Source organism: Nannobrachium achirus (genome assembly GCF_963921795.1).
Source record: "Nannobrachium achirus genome assembly, chromosome: 21".
Taxonomy (NCBI): domain Eukaryota; kingdom Metazoa; phylum Chordata; class Actinopteri; order Myctophiformes; family Myctophidae; genus Nannobrachium; species Nannobrachium achirus.
In genome coordinates, this window is record NC_137828.1 from 32,747,840 (window position 1) to 32,767,660 (window position 19,821).

A 19,821-nucleotide genomic window follows, 5' to 3' on the forward strand; every position below is an offset into this window, starting at 1 on the left:
CAGGACTCAATGGCTGAGGGGGCCGTCCGTGAGCTTAAGGTTGCGATCACTATGCAAATTAGTGTTTCGCCTTTGTTTTCGAGTATTTGTCGGTCTACTGATGGGGACGGGCGGTCCAAGTGAGGGGAGTGGGCCCCAGGGGTCCCCCGGCGCTGGACTCCGGTCGGTGAGGTGCGGTGGATAACCAGTAACCACCTTTAGTGAAACCATTCAATAGTGTCCCTGGTTATTAGTCAAATACCTGGAAAGTGCAAGGGTTTCAAATATTTTCTACATTGTGTATTTCACACCTAACATGAACCCTGTGTTCATCAACCCTTTATAGCCATATTACACAAACCAAGACAAACATCCGGGCGACAACTCCCTCCCTGAATTCACAGAGACTTAGTCCATTAGCACTGGCTTAGTCAATAGTCATATTTGTAAGGGATCCACTGTGAGGATAACAGACAGACATGAGCACATGTACTGTACACCTACAGTAAACAGAGACAGGTATGGCAACACAGACATAAAACATCACAAATAGACTTAGATAAATAAACAGATAAAACACAGACACACGCACGCACACACACGCACACACGCACGCACGCATGCACACACACACACACTCACAGAGGGAGGAAGTAGGAGACAGCCCAGCAGTAAATTCTGTAGATAGCAATGGACAAAGGCTTCATTCACGAGACAGACACAGCACTGTACCCATTGGCAGGAGCCTGAGAAAGGGGGGGATGCCAGCTCAATCTAATTAGCCTGCCCCAGACCCTAAGTCAAGTTAGGTTAAGTATTGTGTTAAGGTTAAATATTTGTAAAGGTCATGATACTTTGTTGATTCATCATGGGTGAAGTCAAACATTAATCTGCAGTATATGAATCACAATGAGAGGTACAACAAAGTCATTCTGTACTATGTAATAAAAAGAAACACACAAATATATGATGTTGTTGTAGTATAGGCCTACATACAGTATGTACGTACATACATACATATACTATTTATAATGTCTTCAAATAACAGCTTAACGTTACAAACCTGTGTCCTACTAATAGTGCATAACCCACTCATACCATTTTTTAATTCCTAGGATTTCCACACAGATACGGTAACTGAAAAGTAGAGACGGTGACTGTAACCCCAGAAATCTAGTTTATATTTGATATTCCTGTACCTATTTATTTATACAGTACTTACAGTACCAGTTACATGGTCCTAGAACTAACATGGCTCACCTCAGTGTAAGATCTCCCACCAACAAGACCTTATAATCAAAACTACTAATAATAAACTATACTAGAAAAAAGCCCCCTGCGGGGGCCTGGCCCCCTTTCCTATGTGAAAGTCCCCTGTACCCAGAGATGGATACAGTCCAGTGGGCAGCTAAGCAATACAAATTTAGGATAGCTCAACATTAAATATGCAGTTTTTTCCAAAATGCAAAATAGTGTAAATGGCAATCCATCCATCCATCCACATCCATCCATCCATCCAACCACATCCATCCATCCATCCATCCATCCATCCATCCATGCATCCATCCATCCATCCATCCACATCCATCCATCCATCCACATCCATCCATCCATCCATCCATCCATGCATCCATCCATCCATCCATGCATCCATCCATCCACATCCATCCATCCATCCATCCATCCATCCATCCACATCCATCCATCCATCCATCCATCCATCCACATCCATCCATCCATCCATCCACATCAATCCATGCATCAATCCATCCATCCATCCATCCACATCCATCCATCCATCCATCCATCCATCCACATCCATCCACATCCATCCATCCATCCATCCACATCCATCCATCCATCCACATACATCCATCCACATCCATCCATCCATCCATCCATCCATGCATCCATCCATCCATGCATCCATCCATCCATGCATCCATCCATCCACATCCATCCATCCATCCATCCATCCACATCCATCCATCCACATCCATCCATCCATCCACATCCATCCATCCACATCCATCCATCATCCATCCATCCACATCCATCCATCCATCCTCTACTGTACCTTACCGTACCTTACTCTACTGTAATCTACTGTACTTTACCTTACTGTACTGTACTTTGCTGTACTCTACTGTACCTTGCTGTACTCTACTGTACCTTGCATCCATCCATCCATCCATCCATCCACATCCATCCACATCCATCCATCCACATCCATCCATCCATCCACATCCATCCATCCATCCATCCATCCATCCATCCATGCATCCATCCATCCATGCATCCATCCATCCATCCACATCCATCCATCCATCCATACATCCATACATCCATCCATCCACATCCATCCATCCACATCCATCCATCCACATCCATCCATCCACATCCATCCATCCACATCCATCCATCCTCTACTGTACCTTACTGTACCTTATTGTACTGTACTCTACTGTAATCTACTGTACTTTACCTTACTGTACTGTACTTTGCTGTACTCTACTGTACCTTGCTGTACTCTACTGTACCTTGCTGTACTCTACTGTACCTTGCTGTACTGTACTGTACATATTCTGTGTTCTATATCTATGAATTCTATGTGTTCTAGAACTATGAATTCTGTGTTCTAGATCTATGTTTTTGATTCTTGTTCTAGATCCCCCCCCCTCTCTCTCTCTCTCTGTGTGTGTGTGTGTGTGTGTGTGTGTGTGTGTGTGTGCATCTGACCCCCCCCCCCCCCCTTCCCTCTTGTAACCTGAGACCTGGTGATGATAATGACACTTCGCTCCCAACTATGGATTGCGCAATATGCCGCCTACAGGCCAAAATGTGGGGAAAAATTTTAAACATTTTGGGATTATGAGAAGTAGAGACACATCTGAAGGTGATAAAGTTGATGTTGGGCAAGGTACATGCGTTATTGATTTTTGTATTATGTTTTTTAGACAATTGAACAACTGCTGAACGTGGAGTTACAGATGGAAACACACACACGCATTTTTTTGGGGCGATTCTGATTATGTAGTGGGATATAGGCCTACTGCATTATGTTCACTGCAGTGTTCATTGTGTTGACTAAGACTAAAGACTAAGATTTTTGACATTTAGTCCTAAAACTAAGACAAAACTATTTCAGAAGACTAGTGTAAGACTAAAATGGTGTGTTATTCAAAAGACTAAGACAATCAGAATTTGCTGAAAAAATTAACACCGGTTCATTGAGACCTGGCTGGACGCCACCAGTCAACAAACTATAGGATATAAGTGGTTGATATTATAGCAACAGCTGTTCTGGATGTTGCAATCTCTGACCCTTTCGGTGTATTTCCTATTTGACCTGTGTCTCTGCTCTGGACATGTCAGTGCAGTTACGACCATAAATAAGCATTTTATTCATGCACAGACAGCAGGTTACAGTTACATTGCCCACCGTGACATCATGTGATGCTACCATGTGGAACAATTTGAATGGTTCCTGAGGCTGAGATTTCTCCCAATAAAACCATGAGATAACCTGAAAGTCTAAAGTGTACAGATCTTAAAGAGAACCTCTCGGAAGGCCGAACATAAATGGAGAGAAACCAAGCTGCAGACTGATTATGATTATAATCTTTAAAAACAAGAAATTAGATTATCATATCAATCCTACATTTGAGACACAAGATAATCCACATTTTCTGTTCTCCGCAACTGACAAACTACTGAATTCTCATTACTCGACCCAGTGAACTCGAGGAATTAATGCAGCAGCTCAATGGACCACTTCAACCATTTTCAACCCATCTTCATATAAATGATCCTCACTAATGATCATTACAGGATGGTACCATTACTGTCTGCTCACTCTGTGTGTCTGAGTGGCCGTGGGCAGTTCAGAAAACTTCTCAACAATGACATCATGGGTAGGCAGATGACCACCCACCACCGTTGCTCAGCTTGCCTCAGAATTATAACATCAGCTTTCTAAAATATTGATACAGTTCTGATGACCTTTTCTGATATGCTCATTCATCATAATGGCAAGCTTTATATTGTAGTGTAATATGACTTTTTTGTTTATTTGACCAGATCCAATGTGTGGTCTTGTTGTCAAAATGTGACAGCATACCCCATGCAGATATGACACACACACATGTATTCATGCGCACATGGTTAAGCTGTGGCTAGTTTCCAAGGTTATGTAACCACTGTTGAGAGAGAATGAGACAGACAGAGAAAGAGAGAGGAAGGGAGAGAGAGAGAGAGAGAGAGAGAGAGAGAGAGACAGAGAGAGAGAGAGAGAGAGAGAGAGAGAGACGTACACATTTTGACAGTGTAAATATTATTGGGGTTTTCCTCCTGGTGGAGATTTGTGCTCCGTTGAGCACACATTTCCATTTTGCGCTGCTTTGCGGATCGTCAGCACTCTAACCTCTGTGAAAGGGTCCAAAAATGGAGACTGCTCTAGTCTCGCATGGCCAGCTCTTCAGTCTTGCTAAAGACATCCTGGGAACCAAGGTTAACACAACTTACACTGGGTTGGATGTGTGCAGATCTTGAGATTCTCATGATTTGTGTCACCCACAGTATAATTGCATATTTTTGGTGTCAGCTCACCCTGGAAGACATGCATGTCAACTATTGGCTGGTACATTCAGTAAGTCGGAGGGACAGGGGTGTTGTAATTGGCTAGGAGGAATGGTGGGTCTGAAATTATAACATAACACAAAAATAACATACATTCAGTTGACGATTTGTGTCACCAAGAAGGACAACTACCTGGGCATCAGCTTGAGCTCAGTAATCACCAAGACAGCTAACTTAAACTGGACCGTCCTCAACTTGGACCTGTCTTAGACCCCTTGCTGAAGAAACTCACGGAATGGCTTTCTCCTTGAGCGCACAACAGTGAGGCAGATACTGGAAGACGTCATGAAGCAGTACCTGTCAACGGTGATCTCCTTCATTGACTTCCAGAAAGCTTTTTATCCTCAGAAAATAGATAAGCGGACTCGAGCCAATGTTCTGACCCAAGATGGTGAGACTAAGATACCTGCAGGCATCCTACAGGGTGATACCCTGTCTGTTTATTGTGGCGATGGATCAGGCCCTGAGACTCACAATCAGTGGCAGGGAGGAGACAATGGGTTTCACGCTGGTCCTATGGAAGACTCAGCATCAGTGAGTACATCCCATCACAATCACTGACCTTGACTATGCAGATGACATTGCCCTGGTCTCAGACAGCGGAGAAAGGAGGCCAGTAGAAATGGACTGCAAGATGATTGGCCTAAAGAAATGCATTGCTAAGAAAATCAAATTAATGGCATTATTGTTACTGCTCGTCATGATCGAGGTATCGGGGTGCCTGGACTGCCTTTACTGGAGCTCCGGAGGCCACTTGTCAGGAATGCCTTGTACGGGATGAGGTGAGTGTGGAAATCTGAGATGCCCTCAAGAGGCGGCTGTTTGTGGCTGCGGTAGAATGAGTTCTGCTTTACAGGGCCGAGACATGAATGCTCACAGCTACAGGCAGGAAAAGTCCCTAGATGGTGTCTACACAAGAATGCTACAAATGACATTTGATGTCGCATGGGAGAACCACATCAGAAACGTGGAACTCTGTGGGGGCCTCACCGTGGGTCACGGACAAGGTCAGGAAGAGAAGGATGAGGCTGGCTGGGCACTGAAACTAATGTCAAGCGAACTGACATTGTGGGAGCTAACCCAGCATAGCTATGTAGGAGGGGAAGGTGGTTGCACCACCTACAGTATGTCGACACCAAGGCTGGGCAATATATCAAAAATATCGATATCGAGGTATCAACATGCAAGGTATACACATCGACGAAGATGGCTTGAAATGAGGTATTGGTGTATGTGTCAAATTAATTAACTGACACATTATGCATGCAGTAGCACATGCAAAAAAGCAGTCCATCTGTAACCAGGTGTGGTTATTTAAATAAAACCTACCTAACCCTTCAATGTGTACTGGGCAGTGTGCGTGCATGGATATGCTATTCATTATCTGGGTTAGGCAGGCAGTGGACCTAAAGCAGAAGAAAAAAAATATTAAAAACGATATAATGCAATTGTTTTTACTAATATCGTGAGTAATAGCGATATCGAGGTATTCAACAACGTTATCGAACAGCCTTAGTAGACCCACTGCAAGGTGACAGTGGAACTATGGAACCTGATGCTGGATAGGAGTTGTGCATTCTATTATTTATTTTTTCTAACCTTCCCTCAGGACAGTGTCTGCCTGAACTCATACCTCATTAGCTGTGTGTGCATAACACACTGAGCTACTGTGTCTCTGAGGAGCATGGGCTTGAATCACCACCTCTCTGGGTATTAGTGTTGTGTCATAGTGCTGTGTGCATAGGATTTCTAATTGCTGACAATTCCTTATCAGAGTTCACGCCGCAGACGCAATGAGCATATTTGGGATACATACAATAAGTCCTTGAGATTTTACTTGAGTGAAAGTATAAAAGTATTGGCTTATAGTTTGATGGCCCACTACAATAACAAATGCATAATTGCTATGCAGGGGACATTAAACAGAATGTCCCATATCAAAATAATAAAAATAAACAAACACGCTGTACGATGTTACTCATTGTATTTAGAAATTGAATAGGACTATAGTGATTAGTGGACTCAAGTACAACAACAAAGTAGACCTACTTAGTTACTTTCCACCACCGGTTGTTACCATGGTGAGCGTTACAGTTTGGATTCCCATTGCAGATTAGACAGCAGGGAGGGAGCAATGTTGCCATGTCTGCTTATTATAAGCGACTTTGGGCTTGTTTTTCTGTAAAGTTGCTTGTAAATTATTGTTAGTTGCGGGCTTGTTTGTAAATGTAGTAATTTTCCTACTCCACTACCTCTCAAGAGACATATATTGTACCTTTTACTTTAGTTATGTTGCTAATTTAATTTTACTATGCGACTGTCAGGTCGCAAATCACAACCTCCGCCCCTCATTTCTCACATGCCCCTGTTCTAGCGCCATGAGGCCATGAGGCTGCTTTTTGCAGCCTCATGGACACTGCTCCTACAGATCTTGCCTAAAAATCACACAACGTGGTACACACTATCTCGCAACTCATGTCAGCAACATGCATCTGTACCATTTCCCATATTCCCTCACGATTGCCTTCTAAAGTTTGCTGGATTGCTCCCTTTTCAAAAAAAAAGAAAAAAAAATCTGCAAACATGAACACCACATGCCTTTTTTTGGCAAATTAGCCATGCACATTACCTCAACACATAAGCATAAAATCTTCACATCTACCTGCACGTGGGCCTCTTCTAGCGCCACCATGTGGCCGATTCTTGCAGAACACATAACATGCGACCTGACTGTCGCTTATCTCCCGATTAGGGAGTCTTACTGGTACAAAACATACAATTCGTACTTCGGCTATAAACAGCCGATCTACAAGGTGATCAGTGTTGAATTAGTCTGGGGTCGCGCGCCCCTGCCGCCCCACATCTTTTCTGAGCACGGGTCACGCCTCTCACACCGCAAACGGACATGCATTGATCCCAAAAGCCCCAAGTTCACACCTCACGAGATGAACCGTTTTTTCAATCGGTTTGACGGAGCTCCTGTTAGTGTTCAACAAGCAGCTGCTGGGTCAAACGGTGACCTCGGTTGCCGCCCTGTTTCCTCCCCTGTACCTTACCTAACCCTAACCCTGAGGACGGGGAAGGTACCACAGCTGTGGAAGTCCTCCTGCATTGTCCCGGTGCCTAAGAAGACCCGTCCCTCGGTCCTCAATGACTACAGACCAGTCGCCCTGACATCACAGGTCATGAAGGTCTTTGAACGGCTGGTTCTGAACCTACTGAGACCGGCGGACAGTGATCACCTGGACCCCCTTTAGTTTGCCTACCAGGCTGATATTGGGGTTGATGACGCCATCACCTACATGCTCCATAAGGCTTTCACCCACCTGGAAGATCTGGGCAGCACGGTCAGAATTATGTTTTTTGACTTCTCCAGTGCTTTCAACACTATCCAACTGGCTCTGCTTGCGGAAAAACTTACGCTGATGGGGGTGGACAAGGGCTTTGTGGCATGGATCACAGACTACCTTTCAGAAAGACCACAGTTTGTGAGACTGCAGAGCTGTCGGTGATGTGCTGGTGAGCAACACGGGGGCCCTCAAGGAACTGTGCTCTCACCCTTCCTGTTCACTCTCTATACATTGGACTTCCGCTTCAATTCCAAGACCTGTCACCTGCAGAAGTTCTCAGATGATACCGTGGTGGTCAGCAAGATCTCGGGTGACAACACGGCTGAGCACGATGGTGTGGTGAGGGACTTTGTGCAATGGAGCGAGGCTAACCTTCTCAGGCTCAACGCTAGCAAGACCAAGGAGATGGTGGTGGACTTCCGTACTTCCAAGAGAGTCCCCCCGGTGCCAAGCACCATTAACGGAGAGGTGGTTGAGCTCGTGGATAACTACAAATTCCTCGGAGTACACCTGAATAGTTCACTGGACTGGTCGGACAACGCGCAGGCGATTCACAGCAAGGGAAAAAGCAGGCTTTTCCTCCTGAGAAGACTGAGATCGTTTGGTGTGTGCAATAGGATGTTACAGATGTTCTACCAGTCTGTCATGGCAAGTGTCCTCTTTTTTGGTATAACATGCTGGGGTGGCAACAACAGAGCAGGTGACACATTTAACCTAAACAGACTGATGAGGAAAGCAGGCTCTGTCGTTGGGTCCTCTCTGCAGGGGGTGGAGGAAGTAACCAGGGTGCGCACAGCGAGGAAGCTAGATTCCATCTTGGAGAACTCCTCTCACCCCCTCCATCTGGAGATCACCAGTTACTGGAGTAAGAGAGGAAACGACCGCTTTGCCTACCCAGGACGGAGATGTGAGAGACTAGGAAAATCTTTTGTACCGGCCGCCCTTAAGCTGTACAACGAGACACATAACGGACGATTGAAAAGGACTTCCTTCCTAACTTAGACTGACGGAACTATTGCTGTATTGACTTTGACCCCTAAGGACCTTCCAGGGAGAGTGCTCATGTGCGTCTTGCGGTGACACGCTCCCTAGTTTCTTCTTCTCTGAGCTGTTTTTTTCGCACTGATTTAGGTTGTGTTGGTAGTTTCTGAGTATTCTGCTTTGTTTAACAACTAGAAATTCGCGGCCGCTGTGCGGCCGCTCCATTCCTAGGACTTCGCGCCCTCCGGGCGCTCAGGCAGGACTGCTCTATATTTGATCAACATAAGGGTTTAGGTTTTAAGTCAGATTAAAATGTTTTCAAAAATCCATTTTTAGATTAACACACACAAACAATTACAGCATGTGGATGGCGGCCATTTTGGCAGCCATCTTGAAGAAGGTGTGCAGAAAGCTGATTACATGAATTAATTTTTTATAATTTTTTATCAGCATCACAGGCTGCCCAGAGAGCAGTGGAACACATTGCTGTCTCATATATTAGTGAACAGTACACCCCAGTGGCGACAGGGGGCGAATCAGGCTTCAAACATGTCCGTTGTGTGGAGGCTTCAAGTCCGTGGTGTGGAGTGGTTGTGTGGAGGCTTCAAGTCTGTTGTGTGGAGTGTGGGCGTGGCTCTTAAAGGAATGTATATATAAGATGACAGTGAGATACTTGTTGCACTGACTAGCATTGACTGTTACGGTCTCTTTTTGTAAGACACTTTATGTATATATAATTATATATTATTCGCCCCCTCTATTGATGCACCTTCTCTTTATTGGTACTGTACTGCTCTTGTTTTTTTTTTTTTTTTTCCTCTTATCTATCTTTTTTCTTACTTCTCTCTGTAACTTTGTAAATAACTGTATACTGCTATGCTACAACTGGACAACTGAATTTCCCCCTTGGGATAATAAAGGTATCTATCTATCTATCTACCTCGCCAATGCTGTCACAACAGGGTGTTTTAACAAAGAAACTGCCTGTATGCATATCAATAGACCTGTATAGTAGGTGTTGAGTGACTTGCACGTGACGTTCCAGCTCAGTGGCCTTGTGGTTAGAGTGTCCACCCTGAGACTGGGAGGCCGGGGGTTCAATTCCCCGGCCGGGTCATACCAAAGACTATAAAAATGGGACCCAATGCCTCCCTGCTTGGCACTCAGCATCAAGGGTTGGATTGGGGGGGTTGATCACCACCACCAATGGGGATCCTGTCTGTCTGTCTGTCTGTCTGTCTGTCTGTCTGTCTGTCTGTCTGTCTGTCTGTCTGTCTGTCTGTCTGTCTGTCTGTCTGTCTGTCTGTCTGTCTGTCTGTCTGTCTGTCTGTCTGTCTGTCTGTCTGTCTGTCTGTCTGTCTGTCTGTCTGTCTGTCTGTCTGTCTGTCTGTCTGTCTGTCTGTCTGTCTGTCTGTCTGTCTGTCTGACCAGCTCAGTGGCCTTGTGGTTAGAGTGTCCGCCCTGAGACTGGGAGGTCGGGGGTTCAATTCCCCGGCCGGGTCATACCAAAGACTATAAAAATGGGACCCAAATGCCTCCCTGCTTGGCACTCAGCATCAAGGGTTGGATTGGGGGGGTTGATCACCACCAATGGGGGTCCAGGGACTGCAGATGGAAATTAGCCCACAGCGGGCTAAATCTGGCTCATTTACATTGAAGTGAAAACTGACATGTCCATTAATGAGCAAGGTCCCTGTCAAATAAACAGATCTTAACTCTTAACTCTTAACGTCTCTAGATAAGCGACCCCCCAAACATTGAATCACCAATACCCAAGATTTTGTTTTTTAAATACAGACCTTTAACCATTTGTGGTATTGCTACTTTCGCTAAAGTAAAACATCTGTTCCTCTTCCACCATTGGTCCTTGTGATTGTCAAATGAACCAATTTGTGTGTCATGCGGGTGAAAAAGCTAAGCCCTGTAGCTGACATATTGTCTCCCATCAAATGTCAGCCCTGTAACCTAGCTATTCCATACTTTTTAAAGTCTATTGGATTATTAACCACTTTCAACCTGGTGAACAATTTCAAAACAAAACTAAAAAAAGCAAATCCTTGTGAGCTTTTATTGCTGCTATGTCTGTTTTATATTGCTCAAGTAGTTAAGAATTAAGCTGTGGGTTACAAGACTAACTTAATGAGATTTGACACACTTTAGTTAGGCAACGTGGATTTTGACCAATTATGAAAACTAGCCCTTACCCGTTCAAAGATATGAGCTCCGAAATGATGTGCAGTGTGTGGGTTATGGGATGTGCACTGTGCACACAGTATATGAGGGATGGAAAGTAACTTTAACTGGTGCTTGCATGCTAATATGTAGGAGCATCAATGTAAGAAATACCCGTTCCATTTAACGGCTACAGAGATGCTGTGTACCGATCTGCATGATATTTGGACATCATCTGTAACAGGGCCAGAACCCCCCCCGCCTGCCTGCACACACACAACCCCCCCCCCCCCCCGTGTGTGTGTGTGTGCGTGTGTGTGTGTGGGTTTGTGTGTGATTGTGCATGGCCTGAACAACAGCGCCCCTCCCTTAACATGTGTGGTCACAAAAGGTACTGTAGGCTAAATAGATATAGATACAGCATAAAAATGCTAAGTATACAGCATACGATTTGTGAAAGTGACAAACGGGCTTCACAGTTATGTCAGGTGTGTTCATATGCTGATAGTGATGCGATTTCAGATCAATTGCTCCAGCCACCGAGGAGAAACGCTGGGACAGACAGACACTCACTCACTCACTCACTCAGTCAGACAGACATTCGCAAAATTATAGTATAGATAATGAGGAATTGAAAGAATTAAAGTATTGCAACTTTATTTCACACTCTGCACTCACACTGACAACACACACACCCCTCTTCCCCTTAAAAAACATGGTGAATTATTGAGCGTCACAGCATACTTTTACTTTTGGTACTTTAACTATATTCTTCAAGTATATTTTGAAAACATATCTAAGTACATTTTGAAAACAGGACTTAACAGCCATATGTACAATGTGGTATTGCTACATTTACTTAAAGGACAACTTTGTTTTTTTTACAAGGATTCATATTTTAGATTGTAATTAAAGAAAAGAAAAGATGAGTGTTAAATTGTTGTCATTTACTTCTTTCTATTGATTTAGCGATTTTAATTACTTTGATTTCCCAAAAAAAAAAAATTTCTCTCCTCTACACTGTCCCTGCCGGGGATCAAGGTCAGCCTGCTGTGAGCAGTCTGAGGACTAGAGAAAAGTACAGAAATTACTGACTGTACCTGATCATTAAACCATAGACAGACAAAGAACACTCCTGTACAGTATATTGGAGGAAGTCACATTACAGACGGAGCACATTAAGACTATTAGTCGCAGCAAAATTTACCCTTATCAGATCTTTAACTCTTAGAGCGTGAAATGGACCTTTCCACTCTCAAAGTAAGGGGTGGTCCTCGAAATTAAAAAGGTTTAAGAACCACCGGTCTAGACTGGACTCTATTATTCCAAACCCACCTTCTGGCACTGAGCCAGCAGCAGGCGGGTAGAGATGCTCCCTCCAAACTGGACAAAGTCCACTCTGGTGTGGACGCCGGGCCTTCTGGGATGAGCACAGCCGGCGACCCCAGCTAACAACTCGGACTGTAATGTTTCAGCCAGCCAGTAATGCTTTGAATGTGCTACTGCCTTATTCACAGTTCAAAGGACAAAAGTACAGGTAGTTGCCAAAGGCCACACTTTCAAATGAATTCAGTTGAATTTCAAACAAAATGTATTCTAAATCAAAACTCACTCCCAAATGATATCAACCGGTATCAGTGTTTGGTTAAACAGGCTGTGATGAGGTGGGCTCTATTATGATCCAGGTCTTATGCCTTAACTTCTTTGCCTTTTTTTACTATATAGACATATTTCTTTTAATATTTCAAATAGCTGATCTGCAAGCTCACAACGTGCAGATTTGAAGTATTTTAAAATGTTTTTCAAAATAGTAAAAAAAAGGCAAAGAAGTTAAGGCATAAGACCTGGATCATAATAGAGCCCCATATCTCTTATCCAAGTATGTGTTTAATGTTACCCAGGTCAACAAAGTATAACTCACTTATAAATATTAATCCGTTTTTTGGACTGAGTTCCGTTTTCCTCTGTTGATGCATGAGGTTGAACTATATGCTACTCACTGATGATGGTACAGTCAGAGCTGGACCTGTCTTATACAGTGGTGGGAAGTTAATACATTTACTCAAGTACAATTCTAAGGTCCTTTAACTGTGAACAAACACATTAATGCATAATGACTACTGCATAATGGGTACCTTTATGTTTGGTACTGCCTGTATTCTGATGGCAATACCTTGGGGGCTAGAGTTAAATAATATTTTTAGTTTTTTGTCGCATTCCTAAGACAAATATGTGATAACAATAAATGTACCCCCATTCGTTCCTGATGGGGACCCGTTTCGAAACGGGTCCCCATCCGGAATCAATGGGGGTAAATTTACTTGAATCAAATGTTTGTCTTAGGAATGTGACAAAAACCAAAAAATATTATTGAACTCTACTCTCCATGGCGTGACTAATCAATAGAAAAAAAAGTCATTTTGGGGGTGAACTACTCCTTTAAGGACTTTTTAATACATCTAAAATGACAAATTAAACACTGGCCAAATTGTCAAATTGAAAATAGACGATCTACTAGAATAGACGAAAATGTAATGCCTCACATCTTAGTGCTCGTCAGGGTGGGGGGGGGGGGGGGTCCCCAGTTAAAATATGATTATTTTGGGGGTCGCGGCCTGAAAAGGTTGAGAACCACTGCCTTAAACGGAGTGTGAGGACCATAAACATACATATTTGTTGTACTCATCATTCTTTATCTCTCACACACACAAACACAATAAAAAAGGCTTTCTAGAGTGAGTGGGTGGATCACTTAGGGAAGGCTGATCGTCTTTGACAAGTGCACAGCACGGGCAGGGGGGTCCATGGCCAAGGCCGTCTGTCACATGTAGAACACGATCTTTGATGTGCTCTTCCACTTAAACTCGAGCCATAACATTGGTGGTGGTCATAAATCCTACATCATAAATCCTACATCACTGCTCAGGTCAAATAGATACAGTAAGGTTTCAGTGCCCTCTATACCCTGTGTGTTTGTGTGCCTCCTCCTGCCAGAACCGTACCGTTCAGAAATCCCTACTGAGTGAGTAGATACAATAGTAGAATAAACACTGCTTGACCTCCGCTCTGTAGAATTTCAAGCCTCTGGGTCAATATTTGTTCTTTTGAGGGCGGTATCTTGCTGCAGGAAAATACACTGCTGGTGGCGGGATAGCTCTCACAATCTTTGGAATAAAATGTACATCTTTTTTTTCTAATGAATAATGAATGGCATGCTTCTTTTCCAATAAAACAAAATCCCCCCCAAAATGCTTTTGCATAGACATAGGCCTACTGTATTACCTTGCAACAGAAGACGGGCAAATCAAATACGGTATGCCTGTATATAGGGTCATCCTTGGTTCAACAACTCACATTAGAACAGTTCAGACGCGTGTTCTCCATCTCTCCCGGTGATGGTAATGCTGATGATTATGGTGAAGATGAAGGCTATTACAGTCGCTTGACCTGCGTGATCCATGACATGAACCAGCACGAAAGGACCAAAGGAGAACGCCTGTGTTTGGCCCAGGAAAGGGAGGGAGGGAGGCAATGTCTCCAGAATGTTCTTCACATCTGCCCTGTCTGTCTGAAGCTATGGGCGTTAGATGAGGCCTGGTCGCTGTCGGGCCGCTCCCTGCTGAGGCCTCATTTGTATCCCCTCGAGATGTAGCGGAGTTGGTAACACGCCAACCCTCGAGGGATATTCACGACAAGCCTGACATTGAACAAACTCAAGTTTATAGGAGTAGTTCACCGCCCAAATGACTTTTTTGAGACTTGAGTTCAATTGTGGGTGGGTGACGTGACGTAACGTTTTCGCTGTCCTCGGTGTCAAACATGTATAAATAAAAAATATATTTGTCAAAAACCTTCTGAATATTGTGCAGGACATTAAGCTTTATGTGAACTTACTCAAGATTAAAACATTTCATTCCTCATTTCTTCAGAATTTTCAACCAAACATGGCAAAACTCATATGGTGTGACTGTCCTGACCTTGTTTCTCAAAGTGGGAACTTGAATAAAACTAAGAAAAAGAATTGCTAAAAATCATTTGAAAATGAATTTAGGCAAAAAAAATGTCTATTTGTGAGCCTATATCTTTTCAAAGTCAAAGCATAATGTTTTCAGTCATTTCTGATCAAAAACATTTTGTCCCCCAAACCAAAATCATTTGGTGTGACACTAGTTTGGACAAATTAAACAGGCAATTATTTGGACACCTATTGGCTAGAGAGGTCCTTCTTCTGTAAGGCTATTCAGCACTCCCAGCACAACTGCAAGACAGGTGTCTGAGGTGAGTTATGATTTTAACATTTTCATGAAATGCCATCTTGTTGAAACGTTGACAAACTCACCACTTTGGATGTCTGTTGGTGTGACACCTTTTCATTAAAAAAGCTTAAGTTATTTGAAGTTTTGGTCATATTTCCATGTAGATCTAGGTTGCTTTGTTATAGCTAGCATGCTGTTAGCATGCTAATGTGTACATAGTAGCCTCAAGGTAAACCTAAATGCAGAAAACGTAATATGGTGTGACACTTAATCATAATGGTGTGACATGTATGCTTGTCACGCCATATGACTTGATTGTCACACCATATGATTTATACTGTATTTAACTACAGATATAACAATAAATAACAAAGTTCCATGTTTCTTTTGTACATTTAAACATTTGTTTTAAACATTTTTACATAAAATGTAATTTAGCTTCATTCAGTGATACTTCAAATTCATCAGACAGAGCAGAAACCCCTTCACAGAAACCTTAACATATTGTTTCAATCTAAACAATATTTTCTCTTTGTCTTAAACTATACATTCCATTTTCTTTTGTCAGCTGGAAAATGACAAGTGCTGAGAGAACGAGAAAGTACAGGGAGAAACTAAACAATGACCCAGCAAGGAGAGAGGAGCCAAAGGGGCGAGACTGCATTTTCTACGAAGAGCAGGAGGTTGTCTGTGGCATAGCAGAACCGCAACAAGGCAGCCGGTTTGCTACCCTCACCAAATACGACTGGCTGATGTACAATACAGTCTAAATGTATAATCTAATCTGATCTAATACTTTTGTACTTTCACTCACTGGACTGGACAGTGGACAGTGTTAAGGTAGGACCCGAGACAAAACTAGCGAAAATAGCTGATCTACAAGCTCTCAACACGTTGTGCTGCGAGAGCTTGTAGATCAGCTATTTTCGGAGTTGCGCAACCCAGCACTCTTTAGCTAGTGGAGATGTGGTGTAATGTCATGATTCCTAATTACATTTGTTCAACACAAAATGCTGTGTTCAAGTTCAGGAGACTTCGGAAAAAAGCAATTTACCTGAATGCTGAGTTCTGTTTCCACTAATTGGTGTTAATAAAATGTTGCCTTGGCTCCAAGTGTGGCTATGCGCCTTATTGTCTCTTTAGGATCCTTCTGCCGTGGGCCGGCAGAAGACTTAGGTGTGCGTAGCATTCCTGTGCACATCCTCATCATCCATCTACTACTACAATTCTTTCTTATCCCATGTTAAAGCCCTACAATAATATCCTGTTCAGAAATATTAAGGCCATGTTATCCTGGGTAATTGTTTAATCAATCAGTAAAGTTCAGTACTCACTAATAGGTAGGTTAAAACACAGTTTGCTTTGACACATGAAGATATGATCATACGGTGTGACACTAAATCATTTGGTGTGACATTCCAAATAGTGAAAAATCATACCTTTATTAATGATTAAACCAAAAAAATGTTTATGGATTACATAGAGAATATTATCAGGAAGAGTCACAAATATTTGTGTAATTTTAGAGAAGGTTTTGACAGAATACATTTAAAATTTGTTGTAAGATCATGAACATGGGCCTCACACAGAGTGTCGATTATGAAAGAAATATACAGATATAATTAATTTTCAAAAAACTATAGTGGATCACTGGTTAGTTATGATAAAGGACTTTGATAAAGTGAGTAACTTAAGAAAGATGTACTCCATTTTCATTTTATGAACAATTATTTTCATGTCACACCATATGACGATTTTAGGCACAAGTACAACAAACTGCTGAATAAAGTCTGATTCCAATAAAATATCTAAAAACAAAATGTATTTCCATAAGGTTGAGAGTGAGTAGAACAAAAGTAAATAACTTTTATGCCTGCAATTTAAAGTTTTTTTAAAAACACATTTTTTGGGGCGTCACGTCACTGACCCTTATATATTTGTGTATTTGTCGCATTCCTAAGACAAAAAATGTATTATAGTAAATTTACCCCCATTGATTCTGGCCCAAATGCATGGGCCTGGATGGGGACCCGAATACAAGGCCCTGGATGGGGACCCAAATGCATTTGTGTGAGAATCAAATTAAACACTGGCCAAATTGTCAAATATTAGAGGCAGAAATTGTGAAAATAGACGATCTACATGCTCAGCATGTAGATCTGCTATTTTCACAATAGAACCGTGTTTTACAAAATGTAATGCCTCAAATCTTAGTGCTCGTCAGGGGGGGGGGGGGGGGGGTCCCCAGTTAAAATATGATTATTTTGGGGGTCGCGGCCTGAAAAGGTTGAGAACCACTGCCTTAAACGGAGTAAATTTACCCCCATTGATTCTGGCCCAAAGGCATGGGCCTGGATGGGGACCCGAATACAAGGCCCTGGATGGGGACCCAAATGCATTTGTGTGAGAATCAAAGGGGGTTTATTTACTTGACCCTAATGTGTAATCTATAATTCACAGATTGCATTTTGTGGCCCTGGAATATATTTGCGGTTTTATTCTGTGTATTTATGTTGTTGCAAAAGTGCCATATAGCAGGTTTTATTGTCTGAACAATTCCAATGCTGCTGTGTGAATTTCTTGTCAACAGGTTAAGTTAAATATCTCTAAATATACTGTACATAAATTGTCAAAATATATATTTAAAAAAATAAAACTCCTCCAGAACCTCCCCTACTTGCAGTGACTGCAGAAATCACATAGTTTTACTGTAATAAATCACATTGACAGCGATGTATCATGTACCCCATACAATTAGCCGTGCTTGGAATGTCACCAACCTCAACAGAAGCAAAGCCAAAGGCGGCCAATCAGAAAAATGCATTACCTATCTTTTACCTGCACAGCAAGCCAAGAATTGTAAATCAAGGCTACACCACAGCCTTCAACTGAGTTCAGGGGCGTCAAAAGGGGTAGGAAAGTGGGACTGAGTTACTGGGGCCCAAGGTGGAGGGGCCCTAATAACTTTATCTATTGAAAAATAGCAGATATACAAGCTCACAGCGCGGCACTCGCGAGCTTGTAGATCTGCTATTTTTGAAAAGTTGTGAAAATGTGTGAAAATCTTTGAATATATGTATTTTTTAAGCGAACATTTCTAACTCAAACTTTGCTTCTGGGGGTCCCTGGAACTAAATATTTTGAGATCGGGGTCCGTGGCCAAATACATATCATCTTGGGGGTCCTTGACATAGATTTTTCAAAAATAGCAGATATACAAGCTCACAGCGCGGCACTCTGTGCCGCGCTGTGAGCTTGTATATCTGCTATTTTTCAATAGTTAACATTCATGGGGGGCCCGCAGTGAATCCTTGTACCCAGGGCCCAGAATTTGGTGTGACGCCCCTGACTGAGTTACACAGGTGCACCCTGTCACGAGAGCAACAGTGACAAGCGGCACACAGTCCCTGAAGGCAGGCATATCCCATTTGGTACGTGTGCGTGTGTGTATGTGTTCCTGGGAGATTACTGTAAGCGAGCAGAGAGAAAAGAACGAGGGAGAGAGGTGAGAACCACAAGGTGGCTTTGGGGCCCCCTGGAGCAATGATCTGGACGTATGCCAACTGCTCACATTCCTCCCCCTCTTTTGGGACTCAAGAGAGCGCCAGGGTGGCAGAGAGAGAGAGCAGCCAGGCAAGACTGGCATCAGGGTGACAACAACAAGTACTGCTGGGAGGCATGCGGGAGAGTGAACAGGTAAAAGATAATAAGCAGGTGAGGAAGAGAGAAAGTGAGAGAGAGGGCAGACAAGGGACATGGGTGGGAGGGAGGGAGAGAGAGAGAGAAAGAGAGAGGGATACAGAAAACTCCAGACTGAAAAGCAGAAACACACACCAAACACAGGAGTTCAACCCTCCTCCTCCCCCCTCCCTCCCTCTCTCTCGTGTTAATTTGCCTCCTCCTGTGTGTGATCGACCGGAGGGAGGGACTCGGTGGGGAACAGAAAGACAGAGAGGGAGAGGGAGAGAAAGAGAGAGTAGTCTCTACTGAGACGCCACAAACATGGGCGCCTGATCAGAGCCGGAATGTAGCATTGAAGGGTTTTCTCTTGAAGGGCGCTCTGCTCAGTAAAACGTTGCTAGAGAGAGAGAGAGAGACAGAGAGAGACACACAGAGAAACAGAGGGGTTGTGTGAGGCCGGGTTCAGAGGAATTCCAGGTCACAAGGGCTCCCGTGGTGGCGGGACCTTGGTCTTCTAGACCAAAGGCTGGACTGGACTGGTATTCCGCCCTGTCCATCTCACGGCCATGATGTGCATGGAAGAGGAGGCAGCCTAGGACCTGAGAGGAAGGAAACAAATACACACTGGAAAGAGGACCAAGCCAAGTCACAGCGGGAAGACCCCGGGTCACATCACACATCAGGCTTGTTAAGAGGCGCTTGGTCGCTGTGTATCTCCAGGGGTGGCTTTCTGACCCCATAACCCTTTGTTTCAGTCTCTGATA